The 15,640-nt window shown below is 46.7% G+C and overlaps 1 pseudogene across 1 annotated transcript; it reads right to left on the reverse strand.

The window, feature by feature from the left end:
• Window positions 1-968: 968 nt before the first annotated feature.
• LOC311145351 (piRNA biogenesis protein EXD1-like) lies at window positions 969-10,599 on the reverse strand (annotated as a pseudogene). The gene is made up of 9 exons: window positions 10,477-10,599; window positions 3,499-3,611; window positions 3,289-3,376; window positions 2,987-3,073; window positions 2,739-2,843; window positions 2,567-2,647; window positions 2,271-2,414; window positions 1,962-2,153; window positions 969-1,706 (listed from the first exon to the last, which is right to left on the reverse strand).
• Window positions 10,600-15,640: the final 5,041 nt, after the last annotated feature.

A 15,640-nucleotide genomic window follows, 5' to 3' on the forward strand; every position in this document is an offset into this window, starting at 1 on the left:
TCTGTAATCAAAGGAACCTTCCAGAAACAATGTTTTTCCTAAATTAACAGCAAATCCATCAATGCTTTCCTCTGCTTTCAGCCTCAATTAATAGCAGCCAAGAAGCCAGGTTTTTAGGCAATGAATCATCATAAGCTAAATGCATTTAGCTATTGGGTGTTTTGTTCTAACATGTTCTAACACAACTTCCCATTTGACTTTTGAGGAGAAAAAAGTGTCAATAGCACAATGAGAATTAGTTTTATTTCCACAATTAACTGATCATGAGGTTTCCTTTGACGAAACATTTAAAATGATAATTCTGCCAGTGCTGAATACATTGTCTTCCTAGAAGGCTGGTATGCATTGATGGGTCTAGTACCACTGCATATAGTCTTATCAAAGAAATTAGTTGGACATTATCGGGCTGTAACCCAGCAGAATATCACTGTACGCTGAGGACCTCATTACCAAGTGAAATGACTTTGAAATGACTGCACTTGACAGATTCAGAATGTACCATTACTCACGCAAATCAGGCCAGAAAGAGAGAAAGACAGAATCACAATAAGCAGAGTACTGAACTGGTGTTTCATTTACATTTGTAACAAGTCTTGAACAGCAATTTGAATAAACAAAAAAATACAAACTCAAATGAACCACTGCACACAAGATAAACTAAATACCATGATACAGAATTATCAAAATATCACTCATCCAATTTTAATTTTATGTGAATCTACTGTTGTTTTTCCATTTGAAATAGAAAACTATTTAACTGAAACACTGTTGTTGATACAATTTAAATTGCAAACAAAATCGACACTGCCATCTAGTGGTCTTTGTAGGATAAACAATTACAAAAGTAATTTCATTTACATTTACATTTTACATTTTAGTCATTTAGCAGACGCTCCTATCCAGAGCGACTTACAGTTAGTGAGTGCATACATTTTTCAACCAACCCTTCATAATCACAGGTGGTCCTCTTAAGTCTTTCTAAAGGAACTGAAGGAGAGACAGAGGAGAGGTGAGACCTTGGGGTTTCTGGATGAAGAGGCCTCTCCCTGCACCAGGGATGTTTTCAGGCCTGGCAGGAGGAGGGGCAGCATGCTGGCCTGCTGGGGAACAGCTCGCTGTACTGTACTGGGGAACAGCTCGCTGTACTGAGTCTTGGGCCTGGGTCTTCAGGACCCTGGGGCTCTCCTTGGGGACCTGGGCCGCTGGTATCGGGAGAGCCAGGCCTCTTCCCAGGGAGAGGAAGGCAAGTAGGGAAGGCAAGGGAAGACAGGGAGGGTTGGTGGTGCTGGGTCTTTCATCAGAGACCTCCCTCTGCCTGCCATTGTGTCCACCACTATCTCCATGAGTCCTGATGCTCCTGATCCTGATGGAGCCGCTGGGCTGACGACTCCAGAGGGCTGTTTCCTGGAGCTCTGCTGGACCTCTGGGGTCAGGGCACTGGGCATAGCATGGAGGTCAGATGCCCACGGGGTATTGCTGGGACGGGGGGTCTCTGCTCGGGCCTGCAGCCCTGCTGTGGGGACAGGGGGGTCAGGTTGTCTTTGGGTGTCTGTGTTCTGGCCCTGCCCATCCTGTGATGGGGGTAGGGGTCTGGGGTTGGAGCGCTCCAGCAGGCCCTGCTCTATGACAGGGTGATGGTCGATGGCCCACTCCTGCCGCATGTGCTCCAACTCCTGCAGCTCCCTAGGCAGCTCCAGAACACTGCTCTGTAGACAGATACACACAGCAGTACATAAGCTTCTATATCATCTCAACACACTGGGACATTTATATCTCAGATAATTACTGTCATTGAGATCTATTCACTAAATATTCTCTACTATTACAATGTTTTCCGTCAACATTGCCATTTGTCATATGTACAGTAATGAGTAAGTGACTCTGGATGTTTGAGGATGTAAGTACTTTATTTATCTGGGTGGTTGTGTGTTGGGTCATGTGTGTGTAGCTCATTTGCTCACAGAGCCAATGTTCTGCATGTGGACAGGTTCCTCACGGCTGCAGCTAAGGTAGGAGTCCACCAGGCCTGTGTAGTCAGCCATGAGGGCATACAGCAGCACCAGCCTCAGAGGCTGCAGATGGATCACCGACAGGGCCATGACCTTCAGCAGGGACGCAGAGCAGGGACACACGTACCACACCTCTTTGTCCTCCTACAGGTATAGTACAGACACACACAGTAACAAGTCTTGAAATGCAGATACACACACAGACACACACAGACCACATCCATACTGTTGTGCTATGTTCCCTGCTTTAGGGTTATGTACCTTGGTGAGCAGACACTTGATCTTGAGAGAGGAGAGTCATGATGAGGGCATCTTCAGATGTAGGATCACCACTTCCTGTAGAGTACTGACCCTGTCTGGCAGGAAGCCACCTGTCTCTCTGCAGAAGCACAGGATATCTGCCAACTATGGAGAAATAACCCAAACACATCACAGTGATAAGGCTGGGAGGGTAATACTTGGTATGATGCCTACAGGGCAGTAAGAATCCATTCATAGAACGACAACAAAGCTTCGGCTGCACACTCTAGGATCATACATTTTCTACAGTACACTACCTGCGTGTCAAAGACGTTTGTGAGATTTACTCCAAACTGAGCCATCAGACATCTGGCAATCCTCCGGCAGTCATGGGTGACCTGAATAAGATACATACACCGACAGAGGTGAAATTACATGAGGTAGAAGTAAAATGGATTAATATAATAATCTCCTGTCTACATTACTCACCTTTAATATGTGGTTATTTTCCAGGATCATGGACAGGCTGTTCTTGAAGGCCCGGGCTCCAAGCAACAGGATGTCAAAGAGGTACACCTTGTTCTTAGTGGCAATCTACAAAGGAGATTGGATATAGTTCAGCAGTTCAAATTTCCATTCATGAAAAGTAATAGATAATGAAAAATAGAAAATGATGAACATATTCATATCAAAAAGCCTAGGTAGTATTACTTAGAGCTCTGTATCTCTTTCCTCACCTGCAGCCAACAGAGTCTCTCATGCAGGAACGTCCCGTCCCCGTCAGCTCCTATCCCGATCACCTGCTGCTTCCGGATGTGCATCACCTATTGTGGAGATAGCATGACCAAGCAAGGTACTAGAGATCACTCCATACACCCACAGGACAGGACACAGGGCACACACCTCCTTAGACTCATTACAGCTTCATTTTCGTCAGAGATGTTATCCACGTCTGTATGCCAATAGGCTATGTAATGGGAACCGTACACACAGGGGGCGAAGTGAAATGAAACCCTAATTGTGAGGGTTAGGTACTCACAGCAGGACTACATTTCTCATGGAACTCATCAATGACCACAAAGTTGACATGGCTCTCATCAATTTCATCATCTGAGGAAGGTAGACATCTATTTGTTGAGCTACATACATAGATCATATAGCTAGCTACCTAATGAAAAAAGCTAATGATGCAAACCTATGGCTTCAATTAGCTAAATGTGTACAATAGAGTATAAAACATGAGGTCAACTAACTCAGTATGAGACTCTTCCTGTAAGGCTGAAACTCTGCCACAGTCAGGTGACCTTCAGGTCTGTGGTCACTAGAGTTATCTGTGCCACAGATTGAATACAGGGTCAGTTTCTTGCATTATTGCATGCAATACTAATGAGACATTAATTTATACGTGAGCAAAGTCAACTATTGTAAAACATAATTTATACGTGAGCAAAGTGTCAGAACGCTGAGTGTGGATGTGGTGCAGGGAATCAAGCGCAGGAACAAGGGTGTTCGTCAACAGACTTTAGTAATCCAAAATAGTAACTCCAAACAGGTGAATAGCCAACCCAACCGGGAGGCATGAACAAATTACGCACACACACAACAGTGCGTAAAAACAAGAAAAGGCGCACGCAGTGCGGACTCTCGACACAAACAACACGAGAGAGAAAACCCATCAACAGCAACAGCTGACATAACAATCACACATAACACCTGACCCAACACACGATAACTAAATAGGAAACAAAATCAAACACTAACAAGGGACAGGTGTACAAACAGACAAAACCAAACAAACATGAAACATCGAACTGTGGTAGCTAGTACTCCGGGGACGACGACCGCCGAAGCCTGCCCGAACAAGGAGGAGGAGCAGCCTCGGCCGAAACCGTGACACAAAGTCAAAAGATGGACACTTACAAAGAATGATTCCATGGTCAGTGTTGGAAAAAGTACTCAATTGTCGTACTTGAGTGTCACAGTTTCGGCCGAGGCTGCTCCTCCTCCTTGTTCGGGCAGGCTTCGGCGGTCGTCGTCCCCGGAGTACTAGCTGCCACCGTTGTATGTTTCGATGGTTGTTTGGTTTTGTCTTATTGGTACACCTGTTTCTGTTTTGTGCTTATTATGTGTCCTATAAGTTCTCGTTGTTTGAGTCTTGTGTTGAGTGTAATTGTTCACCGGTCAGAGGTGCAGTGTTTGTTTCCTCCATTGGAGAGGAGAGAGTTTCCGCACTTGTTGTGCGCGCTATTTTGGCGAGTAGAGTTTAACGCGTTGTGTGCGTAATTTTCGTGTTTGCCTTCCGGGCTCTTGTTGAGGCCCGTTTGTTTTTTTGTGTATTTACTAAAGCCTGTTGGACGAAGCCTCTGTTTCCTGCGCCTGATTCTTGCACCACATCCACATTTCACACTGACAGAATTACACACCATTATCGATGGAATCAGCAGGAGCAGCAGCAGCACCCGAGTCGTTCGAGGAGCGCGTCCGCGGACAGGACGACCGGATAAACCAACTCGGGACCGCCCTGCAGGGAGTAATAAATACTCTACACCGATGGGAGACCAGTGGGATACCCACACCTCCACCTACCTCACCCCCACCATCGGCCAGTCCGCCTGTCCAGGCTCCAGAACCCAGTGGGATTCGGCTCTCGCTCCCGAGGGCGTATGATGGTACCGCTGCCGGGTGTCAGGGTTTCCTCTTACAGGTAGAACTCTACCTAGCCACTGTACACCCGGCGCCCTCGGGACACGAGAGCGTTTCCGCCCTCATCTCCTGTCTCACCGGCAAGGCGTTGGAGTGGGCCAACGCCGAGTGGAAGGGGATAGACGCCGCAACGATCACCTACGCGGAGTTCTCCCGCCGCTTCAGGGCTGTGTTCGACCATCCACCTGAGGGGAAAGCGGCGGGGGAGCGTCTATTCTACCTCCGGCAGGGGAAGAGGAGCGCCCAGGAGTTTGCCTTGGAGTTCCGGACTCTAGCGGCAGATGCAGGGTGGAATGAGCGGGCCCTCATTGACCACTTTCGGTGCAGCCTACGGGAGGACGTCCGCCGTGAGCTGGCTTGCAGGGACACCAACCTCTCGTTTGACCAGTTGGTGGACATGGCCATACGCCTCGACACCCTGCTGGCCACCCGCGGACGTCCCGAGTGGGGGCCGTCCATTCCACCCTCCAGCGCCTCCGAGCCGAGTCCTATGGAGCTCGGAGGTGCTGGCGCTAGAGAAAGGAGGAGAAGGAGTCCAAGGGGGGCCGTCCCCTGCACCAACTGTGGCCGTGGAGGACACACTGCGGCTAGGTGCTGGGGAGGGTCTCCAGGGGGAAGAGACAACAGGCCACGCACTGGGGAGTCATTCCAGGTGAGTAGGTGCCCCACTTACCCAGAGCTCTCTGTTGTGCACCTAACTATACCTGTCAGTTTTCCACAGGTTGCACCTCGGTCCCAGCATAAGGCGCTAGTAGATTCAGGCGCAGCTGGGAACTTTGTTGATCGGAAGTTTTGTGTAGAGTTAGGGATTCCTCTCCTTCCTGTCAATGCTCCCTTCCCTGTACATGCTCTAGATAGCCGCCCGTTGGGATCGGGGTTGATTAGGGAGGTCACGGCGCCACTTAGGATGAAGACGCAGGGGGGTCATGAGGAGACTATTCAGCTATATCTGATCGACTCTCCTGCGTATCCGGTGGTGCTGGGGCTTCCCTGGTTGATTACCCATAATCCCTCTATTTCGTGGCAACAGAGGGCTCTTAAGGAGTGGTCTGCCCAGTGTATGGGGCGATGTCTGGGTGTTTCCGTGGGAGCGACCTCAGTGGAGAGTCCAAACCAAGTGCCCGCAATGCACGTTCCCCCTGAGTATGAGGATTTAGCACTCGTGTTTAGCAAGGCGAGGGCGGCGCGATTGCCACCTCATAGACAGGAGGATTGTGCGATAGACCTCCAGGCAGGAGCTGCGCTTCCATGGAGCCATGTGTATCCTTTGTCTCAAGAGGAGAAGAGGGCTATGGAGACATACATAGCCGAGTCTCTGAGACAGGGATACATACGGCCCTCCACTTCCCCTGCGTCCTCGAGCTTCTTTTTTGTGAAGAAAAAAGATGGAGGTTTGCGCCCGTGTATTGATTACCGTGGTCTCAATCAGATTACTGTGAAATAAAGTAATCCACTCCCTCTGATTGCGACTATGACGGAGTCATTACACGGAGCGCGGTTCTTCACAAAATTGGACCTCAGGAGCGCCTACAACTTGGTGCGCATTAGGGAGGGCGATGAATGGAAGACAGCATTTAGTACCACCTCGGGTCATTACGAGTATCTCGTCATGCCATACGGGTTAATGAATGCTCCTTCAGTCTTCCAATCCTTTGTGGATGAGATTTTCCGGGACATGCAGGGGCAAGGAGTGGTCGTGTACATAGACGATATTCTGGTGTACACTTCTACCCGAGCCGAGCATGTAGCCCTGGTGCGCCGAGTGTTGAGGAGGCTGTTGGAGCACGACCTGTATGTCAAGGCAGAGAAATGTCTGTTCTTCCAGGAGTCTGTCTCCTTTTTGGGTTATCAGTTGTCCGCGTCAGGGGTGAAGATGGAGGTTGACCGTGTGTCAGCCGTGCGTAATTGGCAAACCCCAACCACGGTTAAAGAGGTGCAGCAGTTCTTGGGCTTTGCGAATTACTACCGGAGGTTTATCCGGGGTTTTGGACAGGTGGCAGCTCCCATAACGTCCCTTCTGAAGGGGGGGTCCGGTGCGCTTGCAGTGGTCAGCTGAGGAGGACAGGGCTTTTGGGAAACTGAAGGACCTGTTTACTTCGGCTCCGGTGCTGGCGCATCCGGATCCCGCTTTACCATTCCAGGTGGAGGTGGACGCGTCAGAAGCCGGTATAGGGGCCGTTCTATCGCAACGGTCCGGCACGCCACCTAAACTCCGCCCCTGTGCTTTTTACACTAAGAAGCTCAGCCCGGCGGAGCGAAATTATGACGTGGGGGACAGGGAGCTGTTAGCCGTGGTACAGGCCCTAAAGGTGTGGAGGCATTGGCTTGAGGGGGCTCAACACCCTTTCCTCATTTTGACTGACCACCGTAACCTGGAATACATTCGGGCAGCTAGGAGACTGAATCCTCGCCAGGCTCGGTGGACCATGTTTCTAGCCCGGTTCATATTTAAGATCACGTACATCCCTGGGTCCCAGAACGGAAAGGCAGACGCCCTGTCTCGGCGGTATGACACAGAGGAGAGGTCCGTTGAGCCCACTCCCATACTACCGAGGTCTTGTCTGGTGGCACCGGTGGTGTGGGAGGTCGATGCTGAAATCGAGCGGGCGTTGCGTACCGACCCTAGCCCTCCACAGTGTCCTGTGGGTCGGACGTACGTTCCGCTTGAGGTTCGGGATCGACTTATTTATTGGGCTCACACGTCACCCTCCTCTGGGCATCCAGGGATTGGCCGGACAGTGCACTGCCTTAGCACGAAGTACTGGTGGCCAACGTTAGCCAGGGATGTGAGGGTTTATGTCTCCTCCTGAAAGTTACAACCCCTGCCCATTCCACAACGACCCTGGTCTCACCTCTCGGTGGACTTTGTTACAGACCTTCCCCCCTCACAGGGGAATACCACCATCCTGGTCGTTGTGGATCGCTTCTCGAAGGCCTGTCGTCTCCTTCCCATGCCGGGTCTCCCTACTGCCCTACAGGCCGCTGAGGCACTATTCACCCACGTCTTCCGGCATTACGGGGTACCCGAGGATATAGTGTCTGATCGAAGTCCCCAGTTTACCTCCCGAGTCTGGAGAGCGTTCATGGAGCGTTTGGGGGTCTCGTGAGCCTTACCTCGGGGTACCACCCGGAGAGCAATGGGCAGGTCGAACGTGTCAACCAGGATGTGGGTAGGTTTCTGAGGTCGTATTGCCAGGGCCGGCCGGAGGAGTGGGCGAGGTATGTCCCCTGGGCAGAGATGGCACAGAACTCTCTCCGCCACTCCTCCACCAACCTAACCCCTTTCCAATGTGTGTTAGGTTACCAGCCGGTTCTGGCACCATGGCATCAGAGCCAGATTGAGGCCCCTGAGGTGGATGAGTGGGTGCGGCGCTCGGAGGAGACGTGGGACGCTGCACACGTCCATCTGCAGCGGGCCATCCGTCGACACAAGGCGAGCGCCGATCTCCACCGCAGTGAGGGGCCGGTGTACGCACCTGTAGATCGAGTCTGGCTCTCGACCACAAACCTACCCCTCCGCCTGCCCTGCCGGAAGCTGGGTCGGCGGTTTGTGGGGCCTTTTAAAGTCCTGAGGAGGTTGAACGAGGTGTGTTACAGGTTACAACTGCCTATTGATTATCATGTTAACCCCTCGTTCTATGTGTCTCTTCTCAGGCCGGTGGTAGCTGGTCCACTCCAGGACTGTGAGATAGGAGAGACTCCTCCGCCCCCACTGGACATCGAGGGGGCTCCGGCGTACACTGTTCGGTCCATCTTGGATTCGAGACGTCGGATGGGGGGTCTCCAATATCTCGTGGAGTGGGAGGGGTACGGTCCGGAGGAACGGTGCTGGGTGCCGAGGAGGGACATTTTAGACCTGTCTCTTCTGACTGAGTTCCACCGTGGTCACCCCACGCGCCCTGCTCCGCGTCCTCCTGGTCGTCCCCGAGGCCGGGGTCGGTGCACGGCTGGAGCCGCGCGTCAAGGGGGGGTTACTGTCACGGTTTCGGCCGAGGCTGCTCCTCCTCCTTGTTCGGGCAGGCTTCGGCGGTCGTCGTCCCCGGAGTACTAGCTGCCACCGTTGTATGTTTTCGATGGTTGTTTGGTTTTGTCTTATTGGTACACCTGTTTCTGTTTTGTGCTTATTATGTGTCCTATAAGTTCTCGTTGTTTGAGTCTTGTGTTGTGTGTAATTGTTCACCGGTCAGAGGTGCAGTGTTTGTTTCCTCCATTGGAGAGGAGAGAGTTTCCGCACTTGTTGTGCGCGCTATTTTGGCGAGTAGAGTTTTACGCGTTGTGTGCGTAATTTTCGTGTTTGCCTTCCGGGCTCTTGTTGAGGCCCGTTTGTTTTTTTGTGTATTTACTAAAGCCTGTTGGACGAAGCCTCTGTTTCCTGCGCCTGATTCTTGCACCACATCCACATTTCACACTGACAGAATTACACACCATTATCGATGGAATCAGCAGGAGCAGCAGCAGCACCCGAGTCGTTCGAGGAGCGCGTCCGCGGACAGGACGACCGGATAAACCAACTCGGGACCGCCCTGCAGGGAGTAATAAATACTCTACACCGATTAATTGTTACATTCAAAATGTAACAATTACTTTTGGGTGTCAGGGACAATGTATGGGGTATAAAGTACATTGCTTTCTTTAGGAATGTAGTGAAGTAAAAGTTGTAAAAAATATAAATAGTAAAGTAAAGTGCAGATACCCCAAAAAACTACTTAAGTAGTACTTTAAAGTATTTTTACTTAAGTACTTTACACCACTGTCCATAGTTATCATTATGGGTGAAAGATCAACTAATGTTATGTCAATATCGGACATACTAGCTACTTACTCACGGTCAGTCTTTGTTACATTTGGGAATTTCACTGAAAAACTAGTAGTTACATAGCAGATGACCAGAGATTATTATATTCAATTTGAATAGCTAGCTAGTAATAATGACAGAAATAAAGTGCATGTTTCCATGATTTAGGCCACCTACCATTCAGAATTTCATGTCCAGAAAATAGTTTAATTCCTTCCATTCTTGACATCCACAACTGAAACAGATTAGACTCATACATTGCAGATTACAAATGTTATGCAATACACACTGGCAGCACAGGGCAGTAACTGGCACACGTGAACAGCTTGCCAGGATGCAGGGTTATCACTACTTACCGCAGCCACAAAGTCAAAATTGGCTATATCGTTTTTTGGTCTTAATTTAAGGTTAGGCATAAGGTTAGCAGTGTGGTTAAGGTTGGGGTTAAGGTTAGGTTTAAAATCACATTATAAGAAGATACATGTTTGAAATAGGCGGAGTTTATGACTTTGTGTCTGTGGTAACTATTGACGACCAGGCTGCAGCTTCTGCTGGCTACAGTAGCTACTGTAGTGAGCTTGCTACTAGTAGCCAACTAGCTGGCAAGTTAGCTGAGCTGATCGTGATCAGCTACCGTGCAGATTTCTCAGCAAAAATATGAGCATGTGAAACACTGAACAACAACTATTTTCAAGATAATGTAAGTCAGTGCACTCATTTTTTCTTAACTTCCTCTAAAATCACCGTTTTATTGGCATTGATCTGCTGAACAATACAAAGGGAAGTCGCAGTCTTGAGGGTCAATGTGATGTGCTTGAAGCTGTCCATAAATTGGAAGTCGTCCATGGTCATCTTGCTAAACAAGAGTTGTAATGCTTGTTGTTGCAATATATCAAGCAAAGTTGAAGCTAACAACCTAACTAGTAATGACAGCTAATACATTTATGTTGATACTTACCAGCACTAGCTGCAGTGACCAAAGCAACGAAACAAGGTGCGCGAAATGATCTACGTCATAATGATTGACGGCCAGGGGGTGGAGCGTAGGAGGTTGGAGGGGACAGACGTCATCATCATGACCTTGCATGATGCTTGAGAAAAATCTTTATTGTCACTACATTGTATGCAAATAAAGAAGACTGTACATTTAGAATTAAGATTGCACTCTATGCTAAATTGCTGCAGGCAGACAGACAAGTTCCTCAATTGGAGAGTTATCTGGTAAGCAGCCTTAAATATAATATAATGAGTGTCAGATACTCTTTCCTATTTTTCCACAGCAGTAAGTTACTGTCTTGCAACAGTAGTACAGATTTCCTTACAATGTATCACACGTTAAACCACAGTCAAATCGAATCTACTTCAAACATCACAAAGGTATTGTGGGGTTACATAATGCACAGAGGGAAATATTATAGCTGGAAGTTATTCACTTTCATAGCCTAACCAGTCTGTGTGAAGACTTCAACTCACGTTGGGAGAGTTCATAAAATAGAACAGTTAATTTAGAAGTTAGGAAAGTATCACATTTTTATGACTGTTTTATGTGTTTCTTGAATCTTGATGATCTGGAGAAGACATCAGATGTGGAGAACATGCTGTTAGGTTTGAGTTATGCTTTTATATTTTAGGTTAGAGCTATCTGCTGACATGTCACAGATTTATTTTATAGATGGAACATACTCAGTAGAATTTAGAATGAATTCTATCTTACAATAAAAATAATACGAGTTTTTTTTTTGTCATTTAGCAGACGCTCTTATCCAGAGCGACTTACAGTTAGTGAATGTATACATTATTATTATTTTATTTTTTTCATACTGTCGTCCCGTGGGAATCGAACCCACAACACATGCTCTACCAACTGAGCTACATCCTATTCCCTCCCCTACCCTGGACGACGCTGGGCCGATTGTGCGCTGCCCGGTCGCGGCCGGCTACGACAGAGCCTGGATTCGAACCAGGATCTCTAGACCACTGCGCCACTCGGGAGAGTTTCATAAACTTTCCTGGGAAGTTTCTCCTACCGTATGTAATGTTTCTCTGTCCTGGTAAATAATTAAGTGGGTGCTGACTTCAACCACATGGGGACAGACTTGAGACATTTTGGGCCTTTGTTCAATCCCTCAATTATATTAGAGAAGGTAGCCCTGTGAGAAAAGTAAACAGTGAATCTAATCCATTGTCAAAAGTCAGAGAGCATATGGTTGAATGATGTTCTCAGTCATAAAAAAAACTGATTTGAAGGAAGTGCAAGCCCTACAGTGTTTGCAATTATACTAGATAACAACCGTTAGTCCATCTTGCCTAGTGCAGAAAGACAAGGGAGTATAGTATTTCCATCCATATCAGCCTGGTAGAACCCATATCACACAGTTAAGGGTAGAAGGGGGAAAGAAGTATCTGAGTAATGGGAGTAGGCCAGGGGAGTGCACACAGATAACAGGAGTTTCTGAGTTGTAGGAGTTTTTTAAATATATTTTTTTATCACAGTCTACAGTATGACCACACAATACTATGACTAGTGCTTGTGTCAACATCAGGACTGGGTTGTGTCATGTTTGACGGCTTCTCCAGAACCTACTCAATCAATGTCTCCATGAAGATCAAAATAAAACGTATTGGATAACAAATAACCCATGCATAGTTAGGTCTATAGTAGATGCAGACCAGGGTTCAAATACATGTGTATTTGATTATTTGTTATTTAAATACTTACTTTCTGTGTATTTGAGTATTTTCAAATAATATGTCCAGAATCAACTACTTCTGTTGTAAGTATTTGAAATTATTTTCAAAAACGTTCCTATAAAAAGCCTACTATTTAAAATATACTTATTTCCAAATACAATGTTTCAAATACCAAACAGACCTGGGTTCAAATGCATGACAGTATTGAATATTTTCATATACAGTGCATGCCAATACTTTCTAAGTGTATTTCCAAATACATTCCAATATTCAACTACTTGTGTTTTTAAATAGAAAACTATCCAAATGCTTAGGCTACTTCCCAATGTCTTTGAACGCAATTACCAACACCCCACATATTTACATTTACATTACATTTTAGTCATTTAGCAGACGCTCTTATCCAGAGCGACTTACAGGAGCAATTAGGGTTAAGTGCCTTGCTCAAGGGCACATTTACGTCATTTAGCAGACGCTCTTATCCAGAGCGACTCACCAATTGGTGCGTTCACCCTATAGCCAGTGGGATGACCACTTTACAATTTTGGGGTGGGGGGGGGGGGGGGGGGTAGAAGGATTACTTTATCCTATCCCAGGTATTCCTTAAAGAGGTGGGGTTTCAAATGCCTCCGGAAGGTGGTGAGTGACTCCGCTGTCCTGGCGTCGTGAGGGAGCTTGTTCCACCATTGGGGTGCCAGAGCAGCGAACAGTTTTGACTGGGCTGAGCAGGAACTATGCTTCCGCAGAGGAAGGGGAGCCAGCAGGCCAGAGGTGGATGAACGCAATGCCCTCGTTTGGGTGTAGGGACTGATCAGAGCCCGAAGGTACAGAGGTGCCGTTCCCCTCACTGCTCCATAGGCAAGCACCATGGTCTTGTAGCGGATGCGAGCTTCAACTGGAAGCCAGTGGAGTGTGCGGAGGAGGGGGGTGACGTGAGAGAACTTGGGAAGGTTGAACACCAGACGGGCTGCGGCATTCTGGATGAGTTGTAGGGGTTTGATGGCACAGGCAGGGAGGCCAGCCAACAGCGAGTTGCAGTAGTCCAGACGGGAGATGACAAGTGCCTGGATTAGGACCTGTGCCGCTTCCTGTGTAAGGCAGGGTCGTACTCTCCGAATGTTGTAGAGCATGAACCTGCAGGAGCGGGTCACCGCCTTGATGTTGGCGGATATATTTTTTTTCTCTCCCTCATGAGGTGGGAGGATAATACAAGTTCAGAAAAGTAACAAATAAAGGTAGACCTACCAATTAGTTATAGTGTTTTTACTGATATCTATTTGGTTTATGAATTATGAAGTGATTAAAACTCAAAATTCTGTTACCAAATCTGTAAATAAAAATCAGTAATGGAAATATGCAAAGGAAGATATTGCATATTTAATTAATTATAATCCACATAATAATTCATATTTCCTGTTGCTGCAGGATTCTTTTCCTACTGTAGCAAACTGGCTCAAATTAAGATCCTGTTTTCTTCCTCTTGCAGTCCTCTGGTGGTCAAAGCAAGTGTGAAAACAGTCTAGACAACCCCTCCCTCTCTCTCTCCCTCTCGCTCTTCTTACCCACTGAGCACCGCCCGACACTGGATGTCCATGGAAGTTGAAAAGTAGTTGAAATTTGGCCAGTCCGCCCTGGCCTTGATTTCAACTTCCACAAACATTGTTTTTTTTGGTCCAGTCCGGAACGGACCAAATCTGAACCAATCATAGACGTCTATGTTTCACAAGTTTGGACAGCACAGTAGAGCACAGTACAGTAAAGTAAAGTAAAACCATTTTTTTGTGGAGTTCAGTACAGTACACTCCTGTACTGTACAGTAGAGTAGACTAGAGTAGAGTTCAGTACAGTACAGTAGAGCACACTAGAGTTACAATATACTGTATTGTACTGTACTGATCTGTACTCTACTGTACTGTACTGTACTGAACTATACGCTACTCTTCTGTTATGTGCTTTACTGTACTGTACTGTACTCTACTGTGCTCTACTGTGCTGTACTTTGATGTCCAAACTTGTGAAACATTAACCTAACGTAACAGGCGTAAAAGAAACGCCTGAAACTAGGTTTTGACGAGAGAAGAAAAACGGTCAGGGGAGGTTCTCTTCAGCACTGTTCAACCAATCCAGTAAATGTGGAGAAGGAGTTAAGATGGGGTGTCGCCTTGTTAACGTCCAAACGCGGAAGTCGTGTCACAGGCTCTATGTCCATTTCCCCTGAAAACCGGAACATCCGGTTGTTGGGGGCTCAGCAGCGGATTGTGAAACATACAGTAGACGTCTATGATTGGTTCAGATTTGGTCCAACCAAATTTGGTCATGTTTGGGGGCAGAGCTCATTAAAATAATAGCCAGTGTGTAGAATAATGCCCAAATATGCAAAGGAGGATGTTGCTTATTTCTACATTTGTGTACCTATTCAGGCTATCAGGGACCCATTATGTAATTTCGTTAACGTAATTCTGTTACCGGGTGTAAAGCCATTTCACTTACTGTAGTTCAATAACCAAAAGAGATTATACCATTTTTTAAGTCAAGGTGTCATGTCATAGCTGACACCCCATTCTTTCTGCAGACATCTTTGAATCTTAATATTTTGGAGTTTTTGGAAAACGTGGTCACATAAATCTGCATCTGCACAGTTCTTCCAGTAAATGTGTTTTTGCTACATTTTCTGTGTAAATTGTTAAAAGTAGTCCTTGTACATAGAGTTGTATGGTTTGCTAAACTTTGAAATCAATGGTTTTTGTTTGCATTCATTTTAAAATGAAAAATCTGAGTCTCAGCATAATTCCAATACCATGTTGCTGTTGGGAGTAGTGAACTACATGTAGTTCAACTAGTAATTGAACTACATTTTGCAGTAGCTTGGTGGTAGTTGAACTAAATTAAAATCTTGGTAGTGTTTTCAGTAATTAGTTATTTTTTTGCCATGTAGCGGTGAAGCTAACTACTGGAACTACACACTACTTTTTTGCACAAAAAAAAAGAAAATACTGGTGAAGTTGGCAAGAATTTCCTTTCTTTTTCGACATGCCTTATTCTCACTTGAAACATAGTTGTTGTGTTTAGTAGGCCAAATTACACATTCTGGTAGCATCTGACTCAAGAGTGATATGTTCTTGCAATTTCTATTCTATGACATTTCAGATTTAGATATGATAATTTTTCACGAAACAGTTGAGATGTAGTGACTTACTCTTTC

The sequence above is a fragment of the Coregonus lavaretus genome (assembly GCF_964263955.1).
Source record: "Coregonus lavaretus genome assembly, chromosome: 18".
Taxonomy (NCBI): Eukaryota; Metazoa; Chordata; class Actinopteri; order Salmoniformes; family Salmonidae; genus Coregonus; species Coregonus lavaretus.